The sequence below is a fragment of the Saccopteryx leptura genome, chromosome 2, assembly GCF_036850995.1.
Source record: "Saccopteryx leptura isolate mSacLep1 chromosome 2, mSacLep1_pri_phased_curated, whole genome shotgun sequence".
Lineage (NCBI taxonomy): Eukaryota > Metazoa > Chordata > Mammalia > Chiroptera > Emballonuridae > Saccopteryx > Saccopteryx leptura.
This window is the reverse complement of record NC_089504.1, coordinates 362,740,422-362,749,529: the sequence shown is the minus strand read 5'-3', so window position 1 is coordinate 362,749,529 and position 9,108 is coordinate 362,740,422.

The window sequence follows — 9,108 nt, the reverse complement described above, 5'->3', positions numbered from 1 at the left end:
TGAAGAGGATGCTTCGCCACTGCCAGGCTCAAGATGACATGTTATCTGCCTTTAACTGTTTGTAAGCGCATTTGATGACCATGACATTGTCACACTGTTTGTTCTCCGTGTCTACGGAAGGGTCAGCATGGCTCTAGGTTGAGAGAGAAGTTTTCCGACGGGCATCAAGTCGAGTTGTTGGTTGCCGAGTGAAACCACGCCCGGCGCCCGGCAACAAGCAGATCTGACCTCCGTCCTGGTGGGATTGTCCTCCGCCTGCCTGACTGACTTCATCGGTCTCTTCTCCCTCTGTGATTTCATATTTCCTCCAGTTCCCTGATTCAACGTGATCATGTGTCCAGAGCGACTTTGTAAACCCAATCCGGGTGAACTGATGTCGAAACTCCCAAGTCTCTCTAGGACTGGAAAGCTTCCTGGTTGTGAGAGAGGGGACAGTTTCCTGCCGAATCGCTGGTTGTGAGAGAGGGGACAGTTTCCTGCCGAATCGCTGGTTGTGAGAGAGGGGACAGTTTCCTGCCGAATCGCTGGTTGTGAGAGAGGGGACAGTTTCCTGCCGAATCGCTGCTCTGGAAACAAACCGGAAAGAGATTCCAGGGTGGCTGCAGAGCAGGGGAAAGATACAGCCGCCTGCTCCCGGCCCCACCCTGGATTTGCAGCTGGATTATAGGGCAGCCAACACGAGGAACCAACTGAAAGGTAGCGGAATTGACCTACTGTAACCAGAGATTTGCAGGAGACGTCACATAGAGACTGGTTAGAGGGGCGGAGAGACGGAAGGGGCTGGCTTCGTGCCCGGGTGTGGCAGTCGTGACAGTAGAACTCCCTTCCCTGGGTGTGGAGGAGCGGGGGGCTCCAGCCCTAAGCAAGGGTCCCTGGCCCAGTGTGACGGGGGCAGGAAGAGGAGCCCGCCAAACCATCGGTGGTGAACCTCGGAGGTGACTGAGTGGCCCCCAGGCCCCCCAGATGGCACCTACACAGGGTGAGCCCCCCATGGTTATAGCACCCCTCAGGGAGGGCACCCCCTGTGCCTCGCTGCCAGTGCCATTCTCGGGCCCGCAGAGGGAGGGGGTCTGCAGGCTGAAACCAGCAGGGACTTTGGGGAAGCTCTCTCCGGGGAGGCTTGGGGGGCAGCTCTGGACAGTGACGGGGCAGTAAGGCTCTGGAAAAGCCCCCAGCTCCCCTACCTGGAGCGCACACAGCCAGCACCCTTCCCGTGTCTGTGTGCTGCCTCTGGAATTTCCCCTTTTATTATTTTATTTTTAAAAATTTTTAAAGTTTTTTATATATATATATATATAATAGAAAATGTTAAGCATCTATAAAAGTAGATAAAGTAATAAACCCCCGGTATCCAAATTCAACCACTATCAGTGATAACTGGCACGTCTTGGTCAATGCTGTTGAGTCATCTTGGCCAATCTTGATAGTGTGGTTCTTTCTGTTTCATTACCCTCCCACTTTCCTCTCTCCCAATGTAATTTGAAGCAAAACCTGGACATGACATTACTGCATCTATAACTATTTATCATACTTCTATAAAAAATAAAATAATCTTTAGAAAATACAACCGTATCACCACCATGACGGCATCACGGATTTCTCCGATATTCGCAAATGCACATTTTTCAAAATTTGAATGGTCACATAATTGTTATTTTTCACAATCATTTTTAGAGCCACCATTTTAAAAAAAAAACAACAACTAGAAATGTAATAAGAGTAAAAATGACCAATAATATAAGAGGTTTAAAAGAGAATGCTATAAATGAAATATGTTTTACAAAACAGCTAATCTTGAGAATAGGACTCCAGGCAAGTAGATTTTTTAAAAAGGAAAACACATAGTAAGGAGAGATATGCCTAAAAGCTCCGAAGCAAACGCACAAGGCCTCTTGAGAGGGTGACCAGCGCACTCAGTGCAGCAGAAGTTCTATGACGTCATAACAAAATACCAAATGGTACTATTAGATATTTAGGTTGGCTCAGATCCTGGAAGTCCTTACACATCAAGCTCGAGGTTTTCAGCTTATCTTTGCCTACATTGGGGAGCCGTGGAGGGCCTTTGAGCTATTAGAAAAGCAATTTGGCTTCATGGATAATGGCATAACGGGAATGTAACATTTTGTCATTATTACACAAAATAAATTGAAGCGGAAATAAAGCTTATTTATCTCCATACCACCATCAGAAAATATAATTAGGGAAAAAAGTATAAGTTAAGTGATAGCCACTAACGCACTGTAGATATTAAGATTTTTTTTTTTTTTCAGGGACATTATAACATCGTTTGTTAACGGACATCAAATTAGATTGGAAAAGAGGAAAAAAACATGACTAGCTATGTCTCCAGTAAAGATATTTGAACTTGTTTATTGAACTGGAATTCAATCTCCATAATTTTGTGGTTCTCTTTTCATCCATAATAATTCATCTCTATAATTAAAGCCTAATGAACCAAACAATTTCTCTCTTCATAATCAACTTTGTCTGTCTGAGTGGCCAACATTAAAATAGAATCTGTCCAGTAAATGGATTCAGTACTCCTAGTTAAAAAATGAAAAAAGAAAAAAAAATCCTTCTCTTTTTCTTAAAATTTTATACTTATCCCCCCCCCCCATATTAGCTTTATTTCCTTGAGAATGCTAGGATGTTATCAAGGCTATTAATATAAATTTCTGGACATCTCCAAAAACTAGAAAAAAAGCAATATTATGATTAAATTAATTCATTGATGCTACTGCAAAATTAAAAATGCAGAGTGTCACCCGTGACACACTGAGGGCCTCTGGTCCCTTGCATGGTTTGCCATTTAATAATGCTCTCATTCTTCAGAGAAGGATGGTGGGGAAAAAAAGATACAATTTTCATCTTTGAGTCCTCATTTAAAACTTACATATCTCTTCAAAATGTTAAGATGTTGGACACGATCAGCAGACATTAAGCTAAGACCAAAATGACCTAGTCCAGGCTCCTGGTGGGAGGAGAGCCGGACCAAGGGAAGAACTGGCAGAGAACGGTCACTCCAGGTCACTTGCTCCATCCCTCCAGCCTTCTGCAGAGCCAGCCAGTCAAGGACCTCAAAGCAAACCACATCCCCTCAAGGGCATGCCGGAATATTCGCTCCATAAGGACGCACCTGAACGTAAGACGCACCAAGGGTTTTAAGGAGGAAAATAAGGAAAAAAAATATTCTGAACCAAATGTTGTGTTAAAATATTTAATAAAATATACCACAATAATATTTCAACAATGTCAACTCAACAGCAGTATTAACAACCATGAGCGCAGTTATTAACAAATGAGAAGAGACTTCAATGTTCAAATACTCTTCTAGTTGTCCGGGAACCCGCAGCAGTTAAAAAAAAAAAAAGAAAAAAAAAAAAAGAACATTCACTCCATAAGACGCGTGGGCATTTCCCCCTCCACTTTTTGGGGAAAAAAGTGTGTCTTATGGAGCCAAAAATACAGTAAATGCCAGAGATTGCCACGCCCAGGTGATCAACCCATCTGCTAGAAATATATACTTGTGTTGCCAAAATGACTGTGAATCCTACTTGAACTACAAGCGCTTTACCTATGTTACCTTTTCTGATGGAACCTCAGTAGCTAAGGTTTTACACTGGGGCTCATGGCCTCACTGTGGTCCACAGATGGGATCTCTTTGTCCTATATTATTGTTCTTAAAAAGCCCAAACCAACGTTAAAAATAAATAAATTCACAGAAAGATAGGCATTTCCAGTTCCTTTTGAGAAATGGGCAGGGGTGACAGCCCGAGCCCCATGCTCCACACAGCAGTCAAGTGGGCTCCCAAGAGGAGCTGTCCTCTAAGGCAGTGGTCCCCAACCTTTTTTGGGCCACGGACCGGTTTAATGTCAGAAAATATTTTCACGGACCAGCCTTTAGGGTGGAACGAATAAATGTATCATGTGACCGAGACAAGTGTCAAGAGTGAGTCTTAGACGGATGTAACAGAGGGAATCAGGTCATTTAAAAAAAATAAACATCGTTCAGACTTAAATATCTATAAAGAAAACAGAAATAATGTAAGTTATTTATTCTTTCTCTGTGGACCGGTACCAAATGGCCCATGGACTGGTACCGGTCTGTGGCCCGGGGGTTGGGGACCACTGCTCTAAGGTAAGAGCATGAATTCCCCCACCCTCCCACTCCCAAGGCTGCGACTCAACCACTATCACTGTCCTTGATCTGACTTTTTAACCTTCCTATTATAGAAATATTTTACTACACACACGTCTCTATAAAAAGTGGGGCACTAGTGTTGGCCCAGTGTGAGGAAGTCCTGGGTTCAATTTCTGGCCAGAGCACACAGGATAAGCACCCATCTGCTTCTCCACCCTTCCCTCTCTCCTTTCTCTCTGTCTCTCTTCCCCTCTTGCAGCCAAGGCTCCATTGGAGCAAAGTTGGCCTGGGTACTGAGGATGGCTCTATGGCCTCTGCCTCAGGCACTAGAATGGCTCTGGTTGCAACAGAGCAGCGCCCCAGATGGGCAGAGCTTCGTCCCCTGGTGGGCATGCCGGGTGGATCCTGGTGGAGCGCATGCAGGAGTCTGTCTCTCTGCCTCCTGCTTCTCACTTTGGAAAAAAAAAAAAAGAAGTGAGGCACTTCCAGGGAGTTTCAGGGAACAGCTGAAGTTTTCTGCGTCTTGCCTGTCTTATTCCTATAGGTGCTCTGCCTGGCCCCATGGGCATGGGAGTTTCTGACCCCACCTCAAGACCTCGTCGAGGAGACCTCTTAGGATCTCTGGCTGGGCTTGAAAGTTAAATCAACAAAGACAGATGAACAAGGGAAAAGAATATATAAGTGTCACATGACACAGAAACATCATGAGTCGATGAAGACCCAAAGAGGCAGTTCAGCGTCAGTTAAGCCAGGTTGGATACAAAGTGGGCAACCGTGTAGTTAGATATATGGGAGGTCAGAGAGTACAAAGTGTCAGCCACGGCGGAGGGACATTCGGCCAGACCTGACAGAGTCCATCTCAGCCCCCATGTGTCTTCAGAGATGAGGGCGCTCCTGTTTCCTGGTAATCTGAGGGCACCTCTCGTGTGAGGGCTTTATAACTACTTCAGGGATGAAGGGTGAGGAACCTTCCCACTTCTCCTGTTTTCTGCTAAAAAAACAAAACCCATGTTCTGCCTGCTGCTTTGAAAGAGTCTCACTTTATCCTTAAGGGTTACCACGTTACTTATAATGTGTCTTGGTTGGAATATACCCTATGTAAAGCATAATGCTGAGACAAAAAAACAACAAAACCTGAAGCTCTTACTGGTTCTATTCAGTGAATCATGAATCAAGCCGCATCTCATCCAACAGACAGAAAGGAAGGCTGGGAGTTGCACAGAATGAAAAGTGCGTCTGAGCGGGAAGGGGCAGGAACAAGGAAGTTACACTGGCAACAAGGTAAGTGGGTTGTTACAGGTCACTTTCCTTGAGGAGATGGGGGGGGGGCTATCAGGCAGATGACCTCACTGGTGCTGACCAGGTGATTCCTGATCGCCTGGTTTAAGATCCCACTTTTGGAAGAGTCAAAACTATAATTAAGTCTTGGTTTGATGACATGAGGCTTAGCATGTATAGCTTCATTTTAGGCCTGCGGTCCAACATCTCAAACTTATTCATCTTAAAGTATTTAAAAAGACGCACCCTTTTCCTAAAAACTGGGTGCGTCTTATACAGTGGTTGTAGCTTTTTATTTTTTTACTTGCATTTCCCGCTTTTTCACGCTCCTTGTTAAAGACAGTGATTCGTCATCAGACACAGGTGAGGACAAGCTGATGGACGGGAGTTTCGGCAGTGATGAGGAGTTGTATGAATTTTATGATGAATAAAACTTGAGTTCAGTAACTTTATGTGATACCTTTTTTTTTTTTTTTCCAAATTTCGGGCCCCCTTATTAAGGTGTGTCTTATACACGGGGCAATACGGTAACCTGCCCAGGTGCCGTATTTGGGACAGTGTGACTTAGGATGCTTGGCTTTGGGGGCAAATAAGGGGAAGTTGAGAAATAAAAAGGAACGTTTCTTCCTTTAGTTGTTGGTTGCCAAGTGCCTTTAGCTCAAAACAATCTTTCTGCCAATGTGGCCAACTCACAGCCCCTTCAAGAGCTCCCTGAGAAAGATGGGCAAGGCCGCAGGGACAGCAGCAGAGTGTGACGACTCTGTGATAAGAGAGAGCCCAGCTGGCACGGTGGTAAGGAAGAGGAACAGGCAGGACTCCCTGGGGGACACGACCTCTCGGTCGCAGACGACAGGACAACACTTCCTCCACAGCTGAAGGTGGAGATGGGAGACAGGAAAAGGAGACTCTGTGGAAAGGCCCAGAAGCTATCAATGGGAAGGTATATTGGGAAAAATGCAAGTTGACAGAAATTCTTTGCTTGACCAAACTTTAGGAAGGCTCCTGAGCCCTCTCCTGGGCCGACTGTTGTACTTCTTTATAAGATCTACTTTTAGCAAAAAGTGCACTAAGCCAAGTTTAACCAACACGCCAACCCTGGATGATCTGATCTCATATTGGTTCGAGTCCCTTAACCTCTATCTTCCCCGCGTGATGTCTGATGACCTGGGCCTGTCTTCAGCAAGAATCCTGATAGGTCAGTTTAGCCAGGAACCTCCCCCCGCACCTTTGCTGTATCCTGGGAGAAATTTTCCATCTATTAACCTCCATCCTGTTCCTTGCTACAAATCCCTGCTTGCGAGTGCTGTATCAGAGTTGACCCAAATCTCTCTTCCCTACTGTAAAGTCGCATTGCAGGGGCCCCTATGCGTCTTGCAGTAGTCCGGCCTTACCATCTTTAAGAAGGATTGATTTTTTTTTTTCTTTAAGAAAGTACTCTTGTCATTTGAGAGAGAAAGGCTGTGGGCTGGTTCTGAAGAAAGCAGGCCCTTTGTCTTATTTAGCACACAGGTAATTATTTTCATGGTCTTCTTCTCTAGCCCAGAGTCGGGAAGTATGTTTGTGTGGTTAACTGCTTTACCTCCCAGTGCCAGACACATAGGTTGATACTCAATAAATACCTGTTTTCCGACATTTGAACACTAGAATTAATCATAAATAAAAGCTTGATTAGGCAAGTTTTTTTAAAAAACAATATTTTGAGGGTCATCTACAGGACCTCTGCCACAATCTGCTCCGCGTGTCTTCGGGAACCCAGGGCTTCGCACAGGAACCCCTACCTCCACTTTGTGCATTCTCCAGAAAACACAATCCATCCTCACGTAGAGCGCTCACCAGCTTTCTGGAAGACAAGGAGAGTATATTGCTGCGCATGTGAGAACAATGCTGCGTAGCTCCTCCGGCAACAATGGTGGCATTGCTCCTCACTAGGTGCATGTGTCCTGGCTCTGTGACTGGCTTTGACCGGTAGCATGCAGCAGAGCTGATGGGGTGCTAGTTCTCGGCCTCAGGCTCTGAAGCCCTTTTGCACGTCGACTCACCAGCCATCTGCAGTACCCGCTGTGTAAGTCCAGGCCTGCCTGCTGAACCGTGGGAGATGCATGGCTCTGTCACACCACTGCTCCGTCACGCCACTGCCCCAGGAACTGAAAACCAACCACAGGCATGTGACCAAGGCCATCTGAAACCTGTCCATAGATGAACCTAATCTGTCCCTTGATTGCCCTCCCTTGAAGACCTGTTGAATCAGCCTGGCACAAAATCTCGAGTCAGCAGGTTGACCCGGATGACTGACTGGGTAGCGAGGAGCAACGAATGCTTCCTGTTTCAAGTCCCCAGGTCTTGGGATAGTTTGTTACGTGGCAATGGCTAACCAGCACAGCAAGGAAAAGGGGTTCCTCGTCTTTGTGTTTCTGTAATCCATGACTTTCTTCTCTCCAGCGGCTCTCCTCCGTGGAAGCCCTTGGTGCCTCTCTTCCCAGGTCACCATTCCATAGCGTTTCTTTGTCTATTATTTATCCTTGTAAGCCTGCAGTCATATGACATTTGGATTTATAGATCACCATTGAGAAGTGAATACATATGAAAAGGCATTTTTTTTTTTTTATGTGAGAAGCATATTGTGCAGGAGCTAATGGCGTGTGCATGGTTGAATGACTAAACACGCCCTGGAGAAGTCTTTCAGCATTCCATCAAAGCTTGCTCATAATCAGAAGCACAAAATGGTGTGTGTAGCCTGATGTGAAAGAAGAGGCTTCAGGTCAGTCGCTTTCCCACTTGCTGTCCACAGGCAGAAAAGAGGGGAAGCTGCCCATGTTTTCTAGTGGACACAGACTGCCGGTCAGGCATGTTTTCTGCCTTGATCTAGATGAGCAAGCTCTTGAGGGGGTAACAGAAATGGGACTTTTGACATCAGAAAGAGGAAGGCTTTGGTAATGACTAAGTACTTATCTGTACTAACCTTAAATATAAATGTATTAAATGCTCCAAAGAAGTAGGGTAGCTTCAGGGATAAGGAAACAAGACACACATATATATATATATACACACATACATACATACATACATACACACTGTCTACAAGAGACCCACCTCAGAACAAAATATGCACATTGATGAAAGTTGAAGGGATGGAAGAAAATACTCCATGGAAATGGAAATGAAAAAAATAACCTGAGTTAGCAATAGCTATAAATGAAAAACTAGCCTTTCAAACAAACGTTATAGTAAGGGACAAAGAAGGTCGCTACATAATGATAAAAGGAGCAACCCAACAGGAGGATAAACCATGGCAAATATTTATGTGCCCAATATAGGAGCACCTAAATGTATAAAGTAGATTTTGATGGACATAAAGGAAGAGGTCGACAACAATACAATCATAGTAGGGGATATTAACACCCCACTCACAGCAGTGGATAGATACTCCAGATAGAAAACAAAAATTAACAAAGAAACAGCTGCCTTAAACGACACAACAGAGTAACTAGATTTAATTGATATCTGCATAACATTTCACCCCCAAGCAACAGAGTATATATTCTTTTTAAGTAATCATGATACATTTTCTAAGATAGACCACATGTTAGGACACAAAACAAGTCTAAAGATTGAAATCATATCAAGCATTTTCTCTGACCACAACAACATGAACCTAAGAATAAATTTATCCAAGGAAGTAAAATACTTGC